Source organism: Acromyrmex echinatior, chromosome 19 (genome assembly GCF_024713525.1).
Source record: "Acromyrmex echinatior isolate Ae372 chromosome 19, ASM2471352v2, whole genome shotgun sequence".
Lineage (NCBI taxonomy): Eukaryota > Metazoa > Arthropoda > Insecta > Hymenoptera > Formicidae > Acromyrmex > Acromyrmex echinatior.
In genome coordinates, this window is record NC_141870.1 from 1596715 (window position 1) to 1619853 (window position 23139).

Sequence of the window (23139 nt, forward strand, 5' to 3'; positions counted from 1 at the left end):
GTGGTACAATTACCTTTAGTAATTTTTGTGATTACACATTTCTGAAACGATGTTTCGTATCACGACTGATCGTACGTAAATGGTGATTATTAGACGATCTCTCTCTCTCTCTAATCGATGAATCTGCAAGTTGTTTATTCGATCGACGCTCGTTTCGCAACGGTACGGCCAAGTCGAGAGAATTTCGCGCCTTGAATTAGAGCTCGTGTGTATGCACGGCTCTCGGGTTACTCGCACTCGGCGATCTTGTGTCATGACTTTTACACAATGTATGAGCCGATTGCGCGTGTCGTACGATACGCGAGCGGCGAAATTATACGTGGCCTCGTTGATTTTATGAACACCGTGCGACTAGCGTTATTATTACACTAACCGACCGGCGGTTGCGTTAAATCGAGTCAACTGAAATCTCTGGTATATTCTTAACACGGTATTACCTATATACATACAATATATGACATCACTCTTCGCTTGATGAATATGCTTTCGAAGAGCACGAATTTCGAATACCCATTTCGATTTCAATTTTTATGATAAACTTTCGACGAATTTTTTCTTCGACGAGTTTATCTTATCAGGAGAAACTTTAAAGAAGCAAATAATATTTGTCTCGTCAAATTTTCCTTACGTATTCGGTATTTTTCAAATCGCAATTTTTAAAACATCACTTTAAATCTATTTCAATGAGCATCGATGTGCGATAATTTGCCTGTCAGTTACTGCAAGTTGCAGCAGAGACTCGCGTGCTAACGAGACTCGCCCTATGCGTATAGGCATGATTTTAACCGCCGTCGTTGACGCAACGGCGACTGGCAACGCGAGATATACACGGTTTACGCAATGACAGCCAGTCAAGAGAGCCAGGTTTCAGCGCCAGGTCGATCGGGTTGCCGGGTGAGATCGCCGCTACCGAGCGCCACTGGCATAAATCACGAATCTGATCGCTATTCATGAGGAAAGCGCTGCTAGGTGCGTCCAGCACCTGATCAACATAGGACGACGCAAGTCGATCTACCTGTCATTAACTGAGATCGTGTCGTCGCGCAGGCAATGCGATAAGGCCAGCTTGCATAACAAGAGCACGCGTTTAAGCGCGTTTAAGCGTACTCCGCGCATTCGTAAAGAGCGAGCCTCGCTACATTTAGCATACTTACTTGACGTCAGTTACGAACGTCAGTTACACCGCGATCGTGCGTGATCGCGCAAAATCTAACCGATCGTTATTTGCGAAATTGCCGTCAATCTCGCCGATGCGAGAAAACAACGATGCGTACTCGCTGCTCGTTAATGTCCCGATAAGCTCGCAACGGGCTATTAAACGGCACAAATTAAAAGAGTTTTTCAGACAACAATCGCCGACTCCGGCTGTATAAGGATAGAAGACTGATAATTATCGAATTATTAAATCGTGAACTCAACTGCTGCCCACGAATACTCGGGTGTAATGAGATGTTCATCCTACGCAGGCATCCGGTATTTCGTAAACGATTATTTATCGTAAATTTATTTTATGGATAGAATTTATTTATTTGTAAATTTTATGCATCGTGTAATACAGAAAACATGTGAATAATCAGAATTATAGTTATAGCCGTGCTCAATTAGATAGGCAAATAAACCTTATCACATATAATATTATGAATTGGAGTTAGTTGAACCAGTTTTATATCCTACGATGAAGAAATTATCAATTACACATCTAATTATGAATTTAACGATACAAATCGGATGCGTGGATAATATCGTGCGAACTGCTGGTTTGAGCGTGAAAACAGGCACGTTTGACACTGAGTTGTAAAAATTGTTACAAGATATTAAAAAATGCGACTTTTTCCCAGTGTGCCCAGTAATTCGCACGATGTTCGCATCTGATCTGTATCGTTAGATCGATAATTAGGTGTGAGGTTGATAATTTTCTCGTAAGGTAAAAAACTGGTTCAACTACTCTGATTCACCCGGTATGTGAACACAAATTGTAACTTAATCTACATACTTGATATTAATAATCTAGAAAACTGAAATTGATTGTTGTTATGATTAAAGAATTCTCAATAGTAACTTTTATTATATTTACATGTTATATTTCTTAATGACCTAGTTATGTCAATGAAAGAAAACCTAAATATTCTATACATAATTACACATACATTATATGTAGGTACAGAGGAGAAAGTAGTGGAACATCCAAGAGAAAGATTAAATAAGGCCGAGAGAAAAATTAAATAAAATTTTTGGATTTGAAATTTTTTGCTTTTTTGCTTTTCTGTTTTTCAGTTCAATATGATATCTTGAGCTGTCAAGTCACGACAACATTTGCTTGATAAAAAGACTGCAATCTTACTAAATTAGAGGTTACAGACTAGTAGATTACATGAAGAAACAACGTCAAGTTCTTAGAATTAGACTTAGCGTCTAATTTTATATCATATCGTTCTACGAAAATTTATATGTATGTGCGATGTTGATAATAATATGTAGTGATGTAAATGACATAATATGTATAATAAATCATATTCAGTCGATAAAACAGACGACTTTAAGATCCTTAAATGGCTTAAATTGCAATAATTAACATCCACATATTATTAATATAAACTATAATTTTTAAACAAAAGGCAAAACCTTATTGTCAGTTATCGTTCGGAATTACCCGTCGCGATGTGAAGCATGCTGAATTGGTTTTATTTTTTGTTTAAAATTATAGTAGTTTATATTAATGATATATAAATATTAATTATTGTAGTTTAAAGTCAGTATTCTTAGAATAAAAAAGATTTCTACATAATTCGTAAATAATTATTGCTTTATTTAACTATTCCCTTAGGTATTCGCGATTCCTCCATTCTCCTCTACATCGAAAATATGTAATAGTATTTACCTTTTACGGTGTGCACCATTCTACGTTTCACGTGTTATAATGTGGCATTAAGCATATATTGGACTATTATTGGATGCGAGAAATGAGAGGTTATCATTACTCTAATATACTGTAATAATAGTATCGTTCGCGTTTATCACATGTTTGTTAATTTTCCCACTCTCCTCTATATATTATAAATCAAATTATGCTTTCTGTAATACAAGAATTGTTTCTCATTTATAAATATATTCATAATTTGCAAAATTATATATAAATAAAATTTCTATTTTGATCAATTTTATAGATCATGTAGGTTTAAAACTAACAACATTAAAACTAAATGCAGTTTTTGATTTATAAAATACGCAGATTTTTATTTAATAAAATGCTAATTTGATAATTTTTTATCAAGACTTATAATATTTGAGATCTTTATTAAATTGGAATCCTTACTATATATTGTGAATCAAGTTTGCAAGTTTCTATTAAAAAATGTAGTGATGTTTATATGATAATTTGTTCTTCTATTACCAAATTGCTCAAATCGTTTTCATTAAAACTTAATAAAATTTATTGAGTGTTCGAAAACTTACGTACAAAATTGATTGATATTCTTTCCTAAAGCGCAAGAAAATGTTTACAATGTATGACGTTGCTTAACAAATATTTCTACTTACATTACCGCCTGAACAACTACATACGATATTTTTCGAATCGTTGAATGCGAATTTGGAATCAAAGTTTGAAAATTCAAAATTTTTAATTTAGATTCGGAATCAGTGATCTCAAAAATTTCAAATATCGAGTTTTATCCTGTTGATGAAAATCTTGTTGAAACCGGAACAAAATAAAACGATTTGCGCATTATCGCATCAATGTCCTTTTTATACATTCTGTTTTTGACGCAGAATCGCGTCAATACCTGTCAGGTGGTTAATATTATTATTTTCAATTTTTGATTACAAAAAAAATGTTTTAAGTGTTCTCCATTTGACTCGGTATATGCATGGACACATCGACTATCGCATCCTTTCAAAGATCCAAAGCAGTTGCGAATAATTTCACAAACATCAATTTAAATTTCAAGGACCGACAAGCAATCGCTCCGATAAGAGCTCTGGTAGAGCATAGTTGAGCAATTTTGTATTCAAACTTACAAATTTTTACACTGTTATGACATACGAATTAAAACATTGTCGAAATGTTGCATCTAGCTCAAGGATTAGGAACTCATAAACTTTCAACATATTTCATAAATAAGAAAAAATTCGTATTACATAAAAAATATGAATTAAACATAGTAAAACATATTTTTTATGTAAATTATTATTTTCCTAATTGAATTGTACTCCACTTCATATATGTGTAATTAAAGCACAGGACTGTATCTAATTCGATTCGAATTTACGTCGCGCAGTTATTAGTTGGAGGAATGGATATTTCGTGCATAATTGTGTAGGAAAAGTACGTGAGAGTCATACACGATTATTCGTGTAGCGATGGTTGCGGGACATTCTACCAAGTAGACAATCCAAGTTTCGAGAAATCTCTCGCCTGTATCGTGCGCGCCGGAAAACGATTATTGGCTGATGCACTTTGGCACTTTGTATGCATGTCGCGCATCGAAAGGGAAAGCAACATTATTTTCAGATGATTGTAGTCGTCTGGTCCTCATTTGCGAAAGTTGGCGACGAGTCTTAAGAGATGTCCTTCGTAACGTTTTGTGCTTTCTCCATTCTTTTCGTCTTACATCCTACCATCATAAAGGTATGCGCTTTTACAACCACTGTTTAACGTTTCGGTTTTATAGCCGCGCAGCATTTTGCGAGGCGTCAATTTATGAAGAGAAGGATTTTACGAGGAAGGAAAGAACAAATTCAGATGCGGCACAGAGAAATTAATCCATTAGCGTGTAGTGTTAATATATTATTTATATTTTATATATTAGTACACTTAAATAAATTACAAAAAAATTGACAATAGTATTATATTTTGTATTTATCTTTATAGCATACGTTCATTAAGTTATAGACACTTTAGAAGAGAAACTGTACTTTGAGAGTTCCATGAATCTCATAAAATTATACGTTGATATATCTTTGTTTAAGGTTTAACCAATTTTTTTAAACATGATTCCGGTAACACAATAACACAATATCCCATTGCATATTCACGGCACGAGTGTCGTTTACCGTTTTTAAGACGTTGTAACAAAAGGCAACGCTGATGACAATCGCGACGTTATTGTGCATATGGATCCGGTGATTCATTTTTGGGGGGGCCTTTCTTTCGGGCGACCTCTTTGTCCCTTGCGGTACCGATGACGCGTCACCAGCGCAAGGTTGACCGCGATTTCTCTTCGATTAACGTCGAAAATACTTACAATGTTGAATGTGCACGTCGTATGCACATACGTGCTTGCAACGGGGCGTATCAACGGGTCGAAACAAACCTGCCCAGATTCGATTACAGTCGCACGAGGCCAGCGTCGCGTTCTGTAATGCGTGCTACACTAAAAGCGGTGCTTTATATCGCACACTTTCGTAAATGCGCCGGTCCGCGGCACCCTGGGGTTTCGCAAAATGAAAACTAACGGTTTCCAGGAGGAACGATCTCTCGCGATCTCATTTATTTGTCCGCTTTTATCACTATTACCGATCTGCTGCTTTTCAGCCTCGTATAAAAGGCGCTTCAATTAAGGCTCGCGCAACTTTTCGAGTTCCATACAGGATATGTATGGTTGAATGAAGCATTAATTTTTCGTTCATCTTAATCGTGACGGATGTAACGGAAAACGAGGAACTCGAGGATATTCAAAGTCGTTTTGTCCTACCACGTACGGTGACAGATCGGGCAGAAAGAGATCGGACACAACGGGATACGCGATAGCGTCCTCTTGTTACGCATAATTGGACGAATATACGAACCTGGAGTGGAGCCGTGAAGAGAACCGTGCTCCGTCATGACTCGGGGACTCGTTTGGGTAAAAATACGGCGGGCATTCGAGACCACGGTAACAGTCGCGATAATATACAGCTCCGGTTGCAACGCGAAAGTATCGGTGATTTGTGAAGGCCTTTCCGCGGTGCGTTGTGTCGCGGATGATCCATGGAATCGACAGGGTATGCGGCACGGGGGTGATTTACGAGAGGATCGTCGCTCTCTGCAATTCGCGCGTCGCGCGACGTTACTCGTCGATGAAATGTTTTTCGCAACCACACGCGACTGCGTCGATATCTCTCGATATATCTCGACGGACGGATGCCCCCGCGAGGCTAAGTAGCTCCGTAATTACACTTCCGTGTAACGCGCGCGAATGTAAAGATATGATTTATGTGGATCTATGCGTATATCTGAAGAAACGATTGATTCACGGATTGCATCGTCGCTCTCACCATTCCTTTCACTTAATAAATTTCAATTCCATTTTCTTCCGACTGAAAATTTATTATCGACTTATCATATTTTTTTCTTCCGCGATTTTTCGATAGCTAAGCGTTTTCGTTAATTTTGCCGTCGATCCCGATTTTATCGTTTCCCATGAAAATCTCTATAATTTGGTTCTACGTTTGTAATCTTAAGCGTGAAGATAATTAACTCCCAATTTTGCGACTATCGATACTTCGCCGTGCGTCGGTGCCTTCGTGTTCTAAAGCAATCGAGAAATCGCAGGGAGAGCGATAGGTGGCGATGGCTAGTGATGCGATCGCTCATCGACAATGCAAAGTTAACAAAGCTAGCTTGAAACCCGGTAGTATAGATAGTGCCGCGAGAGTCGAGAGCGCGTTGGCCTTCTCTGGCTCCTTTGCTACCCTGCTTTTACTTCTATCAAAGCGAGAGAGCGATTCGGGGCCGTCGCTTTGAATCGTCTCGATTTCAGACTGATATACCCTGAAGATCGTTTTGCATCGATGGAACTCGCGCGTAATGGACATTTCGCATGCACGCTGACGCATAGCGCGAATGTTTGCCCTGTAGGTCGACGCGGTTGTTTCGCTTAGCTCTCGAGTTGCACAGTGACACGAATCTCTTTGTGTTGACCACGATATTGATATAACCAATATAATTGTGGAATAAAAAATGCGGTATAGAAATATTTTCTAAGAATTAATTCACTACAGCCGATATTCACAATCGATATTCTTATATTTAAAAACATTAAGTACAAGTCTTAAGGTGTCATAAAGCAAAACTCTATAAAGCTAGCAGGAACCAAATCAGCAGAATTAAATTGGACTTATTGGAATTTTTAGTACTCATTTTATACTAAATTGTACTATTAATGATAATTTTGTACCGTGTGTCATTTCAAAAAAATCGTGGCGGTGCTAGCTTAATACTAAATTGGCAGGACCAACTCAAAATAAAAGAAAAAAAGAAAAATAATATCAGAAATCAATAAGTTGTGTTTGAATTGGTACTATTCTGTACTGTCGAAAACAATTGTATATTATGTGTCATTTCCAAGAAAATAGGTGCTGCTAATTTAAGATTTAAGCTGGTAGGACCATAAAAAAAGCAATACAAGAGCAATACAAGCAAAAATTAATACTGAATTTGTACTAATTTGTACCATTGAAAATAAGTTGATATCTTATATGTTTTTTTCCTTTATTAGTATATACATATAATACTTACAATCTAGCCATTCCAGGTCAAACTGGGCACTTTCGAAATATCGTCATTTTATTTTTTTTTAATTTGCTAATATTTTACAGAAAAAAATATAAGACATGCGTTTTGCGAAAAAAATGTGACAAAATTGACGCATGTAAGTTGCAGAAATTCATAAAACCGCTCATGCGAACATTTAAATTATTATATCGTCGAAACCATTATTAGTCGTACCAAAAATACAAAAGATCGATTTTAAAGATCGTAAATTGTTCTATGGATGGTTATTTTTCATTTATCATTTTTATATAAATAAATCATTTTCCATTTGTTTACAATTTTTATCAATATTTTTCATCGATTTACCAAAAAAATGTTTTAAAAATTTTGTAAAAATATCGTTATCGTATTCCTATTTTAATTATGAAGCAACCTTGAAAATTTCAAAATGGAACTCGAATGGACTGTATAGTTAAAAAATTTGAGTTTCAGTTTGGAAATAAAAACAAATTCTAAATACGCTGCGGATCAATAAATTAGTAGGCTTGATTGATAGATTCGGGATAAAATGCTTAATCTTGCAATGTGTCCCAGTTGCGGATGATCGGATATATGTATATATTATTTATTGCCACTGTATTTCCCTGGAAATAATTATTATGCGCTACTAGTTTCCGGAAAAATTAACGCGCCTAGTCTCTGGAACGTAATAGAACGTCAAGCAAAACAAAGGACGTCGTTGCCTCGTTCATAATCGCACCTGCGCGACCTGCGTTCTTCATTAACTATATAACGTCTTCGCGCGCTGTAAATTTCCCGAGTAGCGGAGTGGCGCGCGAATTCAATTCTATCATCTCTCCATCTCGTCAGAGCGGATGACTCTTCGCCGTTTCTCCCGTTTCGTCTCCATTCTGACTCTCCGGTTTATCGCCGATCCCGCGATTCTTTAATAACGGCGACCGTGATTTATCGACAGGAGCATATCAAGCGAGGGCGAAAGAGGATGAAAGAGACGAAAAGGGAGTCCGATGCGGCTTCAGACTCCGCGGGCATGAGGTGGACCCGCCCGGAATAGGTACATATATACATACATAAGAGTGCACCGAACTATCGATTCGCCGCATTTTTCAGGCCCCTCTTTGCACGTTCGCCAGTTTCGCATGTCCTTTTTTCCATTTTTCTTTTTTCTTTTCTCTTTTTTTTATTTATTTATTTTGCCGGCCGTTCGACGAAATCTGCCGCGTCCTGAACGCGCCCGTTTGTTACCAGGAGAATTCCTGTGCGAGCGCGCTGGTAGGATTTTTTGATGGCTGCAGCCTGCGTTCCGTCCACGAAAAATAGAACGCGCCGTCGCACTATCGCGCAAATAGGGCGTGTACATCGTTTCGTTTACTCGATACCTATCCGTTTCCGCTGGGTCGAATCCTCGGCGAAGCTATTCATAAATTTACTTATCGATCATTAATCTGGTGTTATTATTGTCTCGGAATCTAGGGATGGTAGATAACAGAATTTGTAGTTGATACAATTTAATATTTATGTCCATTTATACCAACTTTAATCTCGACTTAACTTACTTTTTATCTTTTTTTTAAGAATTTGAAAAATATAAAAAAAAATGTAAATTAACCTGAGATTAAAGTTAGTCTATGTTGATAGAAATGAGACTGAAATCACTCTTTCATGCAAGTAGTGAGCCAAATCTTGATGAGAGAGAGAAAGAGAGAGATGAAGGCAGTTTGGCTATAGCGTCTTTTAATCGAGCATTTTTATATTTTAAAAACACATTTTCGATAATAATATAATTTATTCTTATTTTTGTTAGATATCTCCTAAGCTTTTTCCAAGATTTGCACGGAAAGAACGATTTTACTGAAGCATCTAAAAGATACAGATTTGAAAATAATTTTTTTAGACCGTCAAAATAATTATGTAGGAAACTTAAGCATGAAGAGCAATGCTGCAAAAAATTTCGACATTCTAGCACTTTGAGCGTTTTACATAATTAATTGAGCGTCTTAATAATATTTTGAAAATTCAAATTATTCGAAATTATTTTCAAATTTCTATCTATCTTTTTATGGAGATATCTAACAGCAAAAACTTTCCGTATGTGCGTTCCACTTTTTAGCTAGATTGAGTAACGTAACTTAACTAATTTTCGTTAATTTTAGGCTGCATTGTAATTTTTTTCAAGCAATCGTCAAGAAATTTTTTCTTTCTTTCATGTATGATGTAATGTGTTTGACGTAAAAGTTATGTTTAGATTCGTATCATTGTTCTGTATGCCGATAAAATCTCGCACTGGTATACTCTCGGTCCTCTCGAATGCGGAATCGAGTGCATTCGGTTATTTTACAGCGATAGGAAATTCCAATATATTGCATATCCTTCTTCTCATCTTTTCTGATCCATTGTCACTCTTGATTAATGTCGCGACTCTGGGGAAAAGTGTTTCGTCGTTAATAATATCACAGCGAATATCGCTCCGAAAATGTGTAGGTCGGATTTCCACTGAGCGAGTCGTCGATTCGAAAATAGGTATAAGATCCGCAAATACAGACGTATTCTTAAGAATCGAGCGAAATATATTTATATAAAATTCGGATGGAATACTTTTTTGAAATTTATACTTTTGAATTAAAGCGTTTCATGAATTTTCCTGAAGTGTTTTTCTTTATTCCCGAAAAAAAAAATCTAGAAAAATCACAATTCAAAAATATAGATACATATTCTCCAATCGACTAATTGCTATCCAATCTTATCTGAAATTTAATCTTTTTACAAGAGATACATTTCAAATGTCAGTGCTACAGAAAGCACTGCTTATTTCTATCCACTTTGTGGATAATTAGGATTGTGGATAATGAGGATAATTAGAAACCGATCGCAAAAAAAAAAGAGGAGAGGGTGTTTGTGCGTAGGAAAACTCCGTGTAAAATACTTTAAGGAATAAGAAGGAATTCCTTTTCTCCTTCACCCGGAAACCGGTCGAGACCGAGGGACCGACGGGCGCTAGCTTCTTGTATCGGTGATCTTCGTGAGGAATTCTCGTTTGTCAGCCGTCAGCCAGGTACTCGGTTGACCGTGACGATCGCATGATGCACCCACGAAGGTAACGATCCATTGGAAATCCAAGCGTTTTGTAGCTCGCCGGCTAGGAACGAGCTTATCTGTCCCTATTAATCCGCCTTGCTCTTACGCGCCGATAATAATCGCACCGCGTTACCGTTATTCGCGATTTACACCGTCGACCGTAGCTAAATTTATCACCGAAGGTCTCCGTCTTCCTCCCTCTTCACTTCTCGTCCTTGTTCTCCACACAAGAGATCTTCTCTTTCAAGTTCCTTATTGCCTCACACGATTAATGCTGTCGTACTTAGGAAGCACTTGCGAGATGGATAGCGATTAATCTATTATTTAGAGAACTCAGTGATAGCAGTGGTGTGGTGAATCGTCATAGAGTCATTCATTTTAATACAATATAGGACAGCAATTCCGAGATAGACGTACTCCGTATTACATTGGAAATAATTCTTAAAAGGAATCTCCTTGAACTACGTTGTAATAATAAAAAATATATTTAACAAATGTGATTTCTTAATACCGAAATTTTAAACATTATTAGTAAGTAATAAAAATTCAAGACGCAGCTTGTCTCTTTGAAGATGATAATATCTTATTAGTGTCGTTAAAAGACTCGCGTGAGAATGTCACGACAAGCTAATCATCGAGCTTTCATTGTTAACTCTTCTGACAGTGCATAATTTTTCATCTTTCCTCTATTCTATATAGAGAGCCGAAAATCGGAATGTTAGCAATTTTGCCATTCACAAAATTTAGAAGGGGTGGCCACCCTAATGATGGCTCAGCCACAGTCCTTCGAAGGGTTCTTCTTCCAAGAGTTAATAATGATTTCAAACATAAAATCAGACCTAACCGTAAAAAGAGAGAAGAAACGAGTGGAAAGATAATGGCCTCGCTCTAATCTAGTCGTGGAGGATATACACCCGCGGCAACCACTTGGGTTATGCAGTACGTCGTGTAGATATGAGTAATACTCGCGGCCACGCGAGGAGTAAACCACGTCCACGATATTCTACCGGTCAACGAGACGCACGGAGAACAGGTTGCGCCGTTCTGTTCGAAGTACAAGTACAGTATACACAGTGTATGTACGAAGGTACATATTTTCACGCGGATTCCGCCGGTAGTCACCAACGATGATGGCGAGGTAATAAGAGACGGCTTAGCCGACAGATTGCCTCCTCACATCAGCCGTTGCGCGTAATAGCGCGACTCCTTTTCCTAACCCAGCTCCGACGCGACTCCCTTCGCTCCTTTTCCTTCGAAGAAGTAGCCTCGCCTTTCCCTCTTTCGCATCTTGACCTCCACTTGTCGCGGATTACCTCGCACAACCATCAGCAGAACGGTCTTCTTTTTCTTCTGATCGTCCGTTAAACAGTTCATAACGCGAATCGTTATTTTATCGTAAGAATTTCCTCACGGTTTCCATTTTATTTTAATTTATGCGACTAGCTGCTTTTCACGATTACTTTGCAGTTTTAAAAATATTTAGTCCGAGCGAATCTGGACACAAATAAAATTCAAACGGTATTGCGAAGATAATTTTTCACTGAATTTAAGATGGTGAATCATGCAGCCCGTCATGAAAGAAATATTCGCGATTATAAAAAATATTTGTCTGAATGAATTTGAACAAAAATAAAATTTGATGAACAATATCACGAAGATATAAATTTAAGATACTTAATTATGTAGCGTGAAAAATATTCGCGATTATAAAAGTGTCTGTCCGAGCGAATTTGAATAAAAAAAAAATCTTATGAATAATATCGCGAAGATATAATTGTTCACTGAAATTAAGATACTGAATTATGCAGCACGAAAAATGTTTGGGACGTCTGGAGACGAAGTTTTCGCTAGTATCGCGTCATCACGAGGGTGGCCACTGTCACGAGCAGAAAATGTACAGAAAATGAAATAAGTGGAAAATGCTGCCGCGACTAACGTAACATCCGACTCCGCCGCATTTAATTCGCATGAACGATTTCGCAACTGCAAAACAGCTACCGGCATTGAAAAAGAGATTACAGGTAACCGCTTCGCGTGTTACTTTATTACGATCCTTCGATTACAATGTTACGGGAGCGAAATGTATCGTATCCCATTTGCCCAGATGCAGTTCGAATCTATAATACACGATCATCATCCACTGACGGAGGGACCGATCATAAAGTAACCGCATCGTTTGCGTCGCGAATGCATTCGAGGTGCAAGGCGAATCACGCTCGCCGGCGTGCTTATACATCCGACGTATAACCGAGCTTGGGATTGCTCAAGGCAGTCCTCTCGCAAAACGGTTGCAAAAATTTCAAAACGACCCGTTCCCTCGTTTCGCCTTTCCGTTGTTGTATTCCCTGTCGCTTTGATTCGCGCTATCTCTCGTTGTTCTTGCGTCCCTTGACGCTGGTCAGACATCCCGATCGTGCTGATCAAAGCATAAATATTAAGCTCTTTTCAATTTTCAAAGTGACTGCCAAATTGATTTTTACGGTTCAGTAATTCGAGCAATTTCGATAACTTTCAAATTAATTTGGACTTTAGAGATTGTACGTTGAGACCAAATGTATCGACCCGATCTTTACAATATACATATTCTTCTACATGGAAAGAACGGTTTTGCTAAAGTATCTAAAAATTTGTTAGATATCAAATAATTATATAAGATATTCAAGCTGATTGCCAGAGTGTTCAAACTTTTGCAGCATCATTTGTTATGCTTGAATGTCTTACATAATTACTCCGATAGTAATCAACGTAATTATTTTCACCAGCTAGATTTTGGGATATTTGAGCAAAATTGTTCCTTCCGCACGGAAAAAATGTCAGAATTTTTGTTAAATCTACTAAATGTTGGTTATTTCAACTAGAATTTTAATAGATTTCCAGAACCAGAAATTTCGTAAATTTAACTAGAATTCTGGATTCTTCATTTTCCACTTATAATTGTAGTTAATCAAACATTTTTTTTCTGCGTGTGTACGTATTTATTTTTTATTATAAAATTTACCGTCGATAACAAGACATTTGGAGAATAAATATCGACTGCAGTTCATACGTATGCAAACGAGTCGTCGTACACGCGCGCTTTCTTATTATTACGAAACGCGGCTGGGTTCGTCAGGAGGAGAAGTCAGCGGGATACTAATGTGTGTATATGTATGTGTTTGTATACGTGGATGTATGTCGCGTCGCTTTAATGTGTATCATCGTGATATATGCGGGTGTACATGCATAATATATGCGCCCGCGCATCTCCCGGTCGCTGTACAGTCACTGCAACGTCACGTGATCGCACGCGCGGCTCTCGCGCGTTGCAACGACGTTACCGCGAGCGACTCTCTTGACTCTCTTCTCTCCCGTCTCTTCTCGCTTCGCGGATGACACCGAACGCAGAGATAACGGTCGAGTAGGAATCCAATGTGATTGGTGCACCGGGATGTTCGACCGGCACCGGGTATTTTCAACGAGTCTTGATTCGATCTCTCTTTAGCAGAAATTTCATCAGACTTCCTACTTAATCTCTCGAATCGAAATGCCGACAAGATCTAATAAATATGCTTATTTACTCGTAATTGCAAAGTTGAATTTGCAAAAATTCAAAAATTTTTTTTTTTGCTTTTGTCCGTTATAATGAAAAAATATTTTTTCGCTAAATGGAAAATGATTCATTAAGTATAAGTGTCATGTTAGACACAACGTAATTATTCGCAGCGTTATAAGAACATGTTTCAGGATCAGTTCGTGCTCCAGACAATTTAGCCATTAACGCATATTTTCCACGTAAGATAATCGGTTTGGAAGATATCGGACAAGTAGTGGTACGAATTGAGGGTCAAAAAGATTGAATCTGCGATAGCAGATCTGCGTGATGTTCAACACGCTGCGGGACACGTGTATTCGCGGTGCATGCATCGTCATATGCGAGCTGCTAGATGTATGTATACGCATTGTACGTTTCAGTGAGTCGTGAATTTCTGCTACACGACTTTTCTGCGTGCAATGTTTTCCTTCATGGCACGTTCATATCTTAGTGCTGTCCAAGATTCGTAATTTTGGACAATAAGGCTTGAAACGCATGTATCAGCATTCGTGCATTCATGTTGCTTCCTTTTTTCTTAATGGAGTTAAAAAAAAGAAGCAATAAGCGTGAGTGGTTGATATACATCGAGCCAATTACACAGACTCACAAATCTTGGACAGCACTTAAGACACGAAGCCGTAATCACACTATCGATTGTGATTGGCGATTGGCGATTGGCGATTACTTTTCAACCAATAAGAGCAAAGCAATCGGTAACTGCTCTGCTCTGATTGGTTGAAAAATAAGCAAAATCGCCAATTACAATAGTGCAATTGATAGTGGGATTACGACTCTTTAAGCTCATGTCACCCTACGTACATAGAGATGGAGGATTTCGAGTTGAAGATTAGAAATTCATTCAATCAGAACAAAATGGATTAATTAAAATTATTTGAGTAATCGAATTTTAATCTCAAATTTCACAATCCTCCGTTTCCAATGCGTGTGACATGGATCTTAGTACTGCAATTAGAATTGCAATAGCAAGAAATTGACGTACTTTTCAGGTTCAATGAATGTCTATTATATCGAAGAAAAAAGAGGAATTAGATGGTAGTGTCTTGGGATGATTAGTCAAGATGAAAATTATTTTCGAATTTACATTGATATCGCGCGCGATTTACTCGACCGGAGATTACTACAAACGGGAAGGCCGTCCAAGTTGGCGGCTCGATAAATTCTACCATCGAATAGAATCGAAAGTGGGACGGCATAATCCCACCCGAAATCCATTCCTGGCAAGATTCATTCTTCAACCCTCTTGGCACAACAATGGCCGCTGCCGATTCCGTTCCGAACACGATCCACTCTACCCTGCCGATCGTCTCAGTAAAAGCTGCTGTGGAGAGATCTTCTTTCTCGTTCTAAACGAGAGCGATTAATGACTGTGCTATATAATGTCGTGAACCTACGCATATTCTTGGAAAATTTTAGTAGGCCGACAGGCGTAATATTATTTCATGTGAAATTTAAATCAAATCTCATTAAGGATGCATGGAAGTATCATTTTTCACAATTGATGAAATTTTAACATCCTATACATATATTTTAATAAATAAAATTGTCATTTCTGAATTTGATTAAGATCGAAACCGTTTGAAATGAAACAACGGACAATGTTCGTAGCACGAAACTTATTAATGCCTTGTCCAATGAAGGTCGCCTTTAATCATGTATACTTACTATTTAACCAAGATAAATGATTCGTTATTTTGTAGCTTCTTGGATTCGATTCCCGTCGCGATTTTCACTGTGCTGCTTCGCCCGTGTTGAAGCGTATCTTCAATTAAAGACGGGTACTACTCAGTCGAAGTCAATTTACCTGAGTGCCGACCGAGTCCGAGGGTACGGAGGCGGTGTCGGAATCGTGCTGTATCAACACTAGAGTCGGTTGCCAACCGCCCGCGGCCGAAACCCACCGCGTGCCGATCTCTCTCTCTCTCTCTCGTCTCTCATACTCTCTCGTACTCTCTCACTCTCGGGGTCGGGTGGCTCTGGGTTGCGGGTTCTTACGCCACTGGGATCGATATCCCGGGAGGCCAAACAGTAAACAGCCGGTTGGTCAGGACGGAGTCGATGGTGGGGCTGCATAACATGGTGGTACCTCTCTTCCATCCTCCTCCACCATCCACCCCCCACCCGCGCCACCATCGACAAGCAGCGCGCGAGGGTACGAAAGAAGGACGCTACCGTCAGGCAGGAGGGTAAGTTCCTGCAAAGTAGTCGCGACGTTCTGGGATTAACGAACGAACGAAGATGCGCGCCGATGCCACCCCCAAGAGAGTTAGAGGGAGTAGATGCCGTGCGATGTCCTAGTTTAACTTCGGGGCAATGGAACGTTTTCGGGAATATCGTTTATATCGAACGAGAAAGTGTATGGTCTAAGAAGCTTGCATCTTCACTTATATGATACCCTGTTGATTTTTAATATAATTTAAATTACAGATTCTCTATTTATTGAAAAAAACTAACACTCTTTCTGATCAGGATATTAATTTTAATTTTCAGAATAGTGTCAAACTATTTCTAGAAACAAAATTTTGTTTAAAAAAATAATTAAATCTCGATTGATGCAAATATGCTTGAGGATGCTAAAATTAGAAAATAATTGATATCTGTTTAATATTTTATTAATATATATTATGAGATAGATATTTCTTATGATTATTACGTTAAAACTATCGTTTTATGTTCTATGTGCTTTGACGGTGCAGTAGTAAGTTGGAATAACGGAAATGTAAGTTCGTAAAACCGTCGACGATATACTCTCGGATGGCTGAATATATCGCTAGATGCTCGCGGCAAGGAAAGTAGGAAAGAAAGTATTAATCGGTGTTATACGATCATCACCATGAAATTTGCGCGCGAATGAAAGGCGACTAATTCGCAGTGCAGTCACTTTGGTACCACAGTCTAATTTAACATAAAAGTTGCGATCACTTTTTCTACGTTTTACTTACACCGGAACGAAAATAAAAAAAGAAACGAATCTTAATTTCAACCAGACTAGATTTTTCTAAATTCATATACGTTTTATAATATCTTCTTGTGTGGTTTGCAAAGATCCAATTTAGAAGACTTTGAATAAGAATAAATTGATAAATTTTATTTACGGCTATCGAACAAATTAGGAAAACTCGCCCCGCGAGTGTCTGGTATACTTATGGATTTCCTGCGGAGGAAAAAAACTGACGATGGCAACGCGCACGATCATTCTCCGTATGAAACGTACTCCTCTTTCTTCTCCCCCACCAGAAAAAAGAAACGAAACCTTGTGGAGAGGTTGATAAAGGGTTGTGGAGCGTTGGGCGTTAAGTACGTCATGGCAGATCGTCAAGGGTGGTTGGTGCTCGCAGGAAATCAGCTTGACGGATAGTGATCGGCGTTAACACGCAGAATTTAAAAACTTGGCATGAAAATTATTCGTGCATATAATCGTGCGTCCATCACGTTTTTCACATAAACCTTAAGTTTGAGGCTGATTTGCACTACCTAAATATTTATGGCGGGAGATCGTTTTACATTGTAATGGCGCGACAAGAATGGCGTAAATCCGCACAACGACGCAGTCCATACCTTCCATGGTTCACTAAAAGCGACAAGATTTACACGTTCTTAATAGACATTGTCGATTTTGCCGCTACGTTGATACCGCAAGCGGTTACGCCATTGGCTGCATAAAGGGGAAACGCAGCACCTCGACGGCCAGTGGTGCTCATTCGCTCCCTCCGGCTTTCGTCCGTTTACTCGTTTGTTCAATGCCCTAAAAATTAAATGACTCCAAAGTGTCATTGTATTAGCGATTTATCAAATTTGCGAGCGACCTCCCATCGGTTGTTGAAGCCCGAACAAAAAGGCGTGAAATCGGGGATGTAGCCGCGCGTTTCCGCGGATATAGCTATGTAGAACGAATTTCTCTAATCTGCCTCGTTTTACTGTGTCGATTTTGTGTGTAAACTATGCAGAAAAGTGCATTGCTAAGTAGACCGTACCTACACAGCGATCGATGTCAGCGTGCCGTCCGATGACATTATCTTCCGGCCCGGTAACACCAACGTGAATATTTTCGCCAAGAACACCTATATTGTTCGTACGATACAGAAATCAAGCTCCGGAGATCGAAATTTGTAATTGTGCACTTTATTGGAAATAATCGCGAGAAAAAGCTCCTTATATTCTCTCTCTCTCCGTTTCCTCTCTTTCCATCTCTTTTAAAACACTTTGCTCCCTCTCCTGCATGAAATCGAGCATGGAATGTTCCATAGATGATATACGTATTGCGTTCTTCCAGCTTAGTTTAGATAAAACATTTTGACAAACAGGTCAAAACATCTCATTCGAATATCAGATTTCAATCTAACAGTGGGACGTATGAATTTACGTTCAAGATCATGTCGAGCTCGCCTTGCCGAATCCTCGCACTGTTGATATCGGTAGATTACACGACTATATCACCCCATCAGTAATCTCCTCTTCTGTTTTTTGCCGTAAGTTTTTATTACGTCTGTTCCACATTTTCCGTCGCCCTCCTTGTCTCTCCATCTCGCTCCGTATCGTCACGCCCTCGCTCTTTCGCATATATCTTTTTTCCTTTCTTTTTTCCAGTCACCGACCTTTCTCTCCCTCTGTCTCTCTTTTTCTCCTCCCTCTTTCCCTTTCTCCGCTTTCCTCTCATCTCTCTCTCTCTCTCTCTCTCTCCCCCTCCAGCTCCACACCTCTTCGCTTAATAATACACACCAACGAAAGCCACCCGCTACTACAACGACACACTGGCGGCACCGACAGTATGGCACACCACTTTATTGATCTTCTTTCCCCGCTTTCACAGGTTTCAACCCGAATTTTCCACCGCTTTATGCAAGCGTCACCCGCTCCGCTCGTTTACGCGCCCCTGCACCCGGATTCATCCCTTCGCCGATAAATCGAACCGGCCTCCGGGCTATCCGAGAAGATCTCTCACCGTCCGGGTGAGATCTCTCGATACCTCGCGGGCATTTCGATTCCTCTCTGCGGGATAATTCGATTTCGACTGGTACTGGCGGCCGATCGCTCTTCGTCAGATCCCATTTTTAAATATTTCGGTGTTTCTCCCCGTGAAACAAGATTTCAAGCCCATCGCAACTGTCAGACGATCGCCTACCGAGATGCAAATACGAATTACGTTCGACGCGTTGATTATCTGTAAACGTTCCTTTAGATAGTTAGTTCGTGTTTGCGAAACGTCTTTGTCTGAGTCTTGTTTTATCGGTGAGAAAATATATAATCCTACATAGGATTTTATAATCCACCCAGAACTTGATCAGTACTGGCTAAGTACTGGATAATAACTTGGGTCCAGTGCCAAATGGTACCGGCAGAATCATTTTAACCAGTCATTTGCCAGTGATGACCTAATACTGGCTGACAGAACTTTGGCCGTTGACAATCGAAACGTTGGTTTCGTTGGAATTGCTGATCCTATATAAAATAGACTTTTGACTATGTTATCGTGTTGACCTTTGATTATGTTATCATGTTGATCTATGACTATATTGATTTTTGTAGAAGATTTTTTTCATTTAGACCTGTAAAACGAGCGATTTCTATAATATATGACATATTAACGAATGCACGTACATCGTCTGTTTAAAAGAAAGAAAGAAAGCGTGCGTTATAAAAGCGACTTTATCGTATGTATTTCGAAAAGGGAGAGAGAACGAATGATAAGCGCAAGAACGGACGCGTCAACGCGACGAAAGGAAAAGGACCGAGAGAGCGAGATATAATCACGTTCTGGTTTCTGGGATCACGGATAACGTTCGCCGACCGTCAAGGGTAAACACTGTTGCTCGTCCCGAACCTCTTATCCTCCTCTGTCTCTCTCGCAACCATCACCGTCTTCGCTTTGCCTTATCTCTACGGTTTCTTTCTCTTCTTCGTCTTCCTTCGCCTGCTTAACTCCCTGTTACTTTTAACCACTCAAGGCAATGATTCACAGAATCCCACGTCCGTCGACGTATCTTGGACTCCCAACAACAACGACATCGATCGTGATACATTCCTAGCAGGAAGGCGTCAGTTTTTTTTCTCAAATAGTAGGATATGGAATCAATAATTAAACTATAATTAAATGTTTCGTCAGGTCGGAAGTTTTTTTTTTTCGGCGATTTGTGCCGAACTGGTGGCCAATATCGAATTTCCCTTTAATTATGCAAACAACAGTCGCATTTGCAGGGAGAAAGAGTATTGTAAAGAAGATCTCATGACATCATCGTTTACGTCGTTGTAAATTATGTCATCACTGCAACAATGTAACGGAAATATAACGGATCACTATTTTTCGCAAGATTTTACCTGATAACGTAGCGGGCTCTTCAGTCGTAAAAAAAAAGTTATTACCATTTTTGTTATTTGACACAAAAATCGCACGGACATTATCGCGAATGATAATACGTCGCTAGATAATAAGCGCACGGGAGACAATGACGAGCGAAATTGTTTCGTGGATTATTGCCGTGACATACTAGGAAAACAGTAGCGGTCTGTAACATGCGTATGTCCAACTTGCGTATCGCTGAGATTATAATCTAGTGTGTTACGTTATACACCACCGTTATACACGCAGTTACACACCAGAAAGCATATTTTAATATGTACAAGATATATCAATCAAATTTTCGCCGCTTTTAATTTGACTTTCATTCATTTGTATAAATGGAGAATAAAACAAACATATCTTTAATCACTTTATAAAGCATATATGTATATTACATTAACTATATTAATATTATCCCTCGTATTATTAAATGTGACATTTTAATTTTTGTTTCAGGTAAGTCGCGATTGGATAAATCATGCATATGTTATCTGTCAATCTGCAATCTGCTACGGAAATGTAAGTAACTGATTAAATTAGTCCGTGCATATTTTATCGAATTAACGCCGATGGTTCTCGTACCTCGATTTTCTTGGTATATCGCTTTACCGAGAACCGGAACGAGTTAGCTGATGACGACTGCGTGATCCGGTTACGTAGACTCTTGCCGATAGCAAGAGTCTCTAGCATCGCAGTAATATAAACAGTTCGTCGTTCACACACGCTCTCATAAGTGTCTAAATGAAAACAAGTAGGTAGTAGCCATTCCTGAGCAGTGGATCTCATTAGCATTTGTCCCCTGTGTGCTAGTATCATATTAATTTTCAACGCTAAGTATAGCGCTAATTAAGCATTAATTGAATTAAAATTACGTTGCGACGTATAATAGAACAGCGCGAATTAATTTCGAGAATGACCTTGTGATATTAAATTTGTTTTTTTTTTGTCTAATTATTTTATGCAATGCATACATCTTGTGTATGTGTGTTTATAAAATAAAATTTAAGTCATTTTTTTTTATACGAAAAATGAATATCGTATAATTTTCTATTTTTCCTATTTTTTTTAATCTATTCTTTTCCATCTTTTTATCTTTTTTTTTTTTTCTCGGAACCCTATTATCATTTTACTCATTCTGTGTTTCATTTTTTTTTTTTACAATAAAGACTTAAAGTTAAGTACAATAATGAGCCAAAAGAGTTCGTTTGTTTCGCGTCACGTACCTTTTTATTTTCGACTCGTTTCCTCGCGACCTTCTTTCTTGCGTTCTGTCCTTCTCTAGTCACCAACGCGACTCTTTGTTTGCCGGAGGAATTCGCTGACGGCAGGTTCCGCTGAAATCGCGTGATTACGACGCGCGAACTTTGAGATAAATCAGAGAATAACGTTTACGACGAGAGGTATAAGCGAGATGAAGCAGAAACGGTAAACGCGTTCATGTAATGTGATCATGTTCCAGCTGTCTCTCATTCAAAATTCTCCGCGATTTCATTTTCGTACCAGCATGTATCCTTAATTGACCGAAAGATTTAATATGCAGTCCTGCAGCCAATCGTCCGTTATAAGTATATTAAATTTTGCCTTTGTTTTTGAAATAATATTACAGTATTATATGTACACGGAAAGTCACATTGTACTTAATAAATATTTAGAGATTCTTCTCTCCTAACAGTCTCAGATAATGGAGCTATTTATAGGCGGACACGTGCCTCATAAAGCGTACATAGGTAATCTATTAGTGACAAATATAGATCATTTGCATCGTGTTTTATCGAGCCGATGTTTTAAAGATGGCAATACCGAAAGATTATTCCTCGCAAGCACATAATGTGTGCAACGCAGGCTCGCTGACGTTCCGAGATGTGCGCGTTACGATCTGTCGTGCGCAATATGCGACGTTATGCATGCAAAATTGGAATTGTTTCCTGCGATTAAATTACATGAGGCGCCGTAACGACTTAACTCGTGGTTTCTTAAACGTCACGTATGACGCTCCTCGCGTCGCTGCGACCTGTCGCGATTGTTTCCGCGCAACGTAAAAGATATTTCTTCGAGATAATCAATTAGAGACAATCCGTATTTTGGTTATACGACCCGTAAGATAAATATACAGCTATATGTGGTGCTAAAAGACATCTTCCGATACTGGATTTTATATTTATCTGAAGAATACGCTTCTTAATATCAAGACACAAGTCAAAATATTTACGTATTTAGTATTAAAGTATTAAATGTTTAGTCTTATTATCTATCTATATATATATAATGATCTAATGTATCCAAGTAATATTTAATCCAGATATTCAATGTCAAGTAAATCGAAAACATTATCTAAATACCTCCAAGTATCATTTTATCCTTGTTTCCGTGGACAACAAAAATAAAATAAGATTGGGAGATATTCGGATAGTGTTTTTGAACGCAGCCCAGAGTAAACGCTAACAATCTGCTGTGAAAGATCACGACAGAAAGGAAATGCGAAGCAACATCTCCATCGTCACTTTCTTCCAAATCCTTTTTTTTTGTCTTATGCAATTACGTAGCGCTACGGCCTTCTCGACATACCTACTTTATACAACGGAAAATTCCAACTGGGAAATTTAAAAAAGTTACGATATTTTGGCACAGAAAATGTTCTGATAT

The 23139-nt window shown here is 38.6% G+C and overlaps 1 protein-coding gene and 1 long non-coding RNA gene across 3 annotated transcripts in view; one reads left to right on the forward strand and one right to left on the reverse strand.

Moving 5' to 3' along the window:
* LOC147906630 (uncharacterized) overlaps positions 1–20914 on the reverse strand; it is a 32428-nt gene extending 11514 nt beyond the window's left edge. Inside the window, exon 1 of the long non-coding RNA XR_015548239.1 lies at positions 14–20914. This is a non-coding gene — a long non-coding RNA (uncharacterized LOC147906630). The remainder of the gene's footprint in view (positions 1–13) is intronic.
* Positions 1–23139, forward strand: part of mam (neurogenic protein mastermind) — a 199925-nt gene that overhangs the window by 72784 nt on the left and 104002 nt on the right. The gene's annotated exons all lie outside the window — the stretch shown is intronic.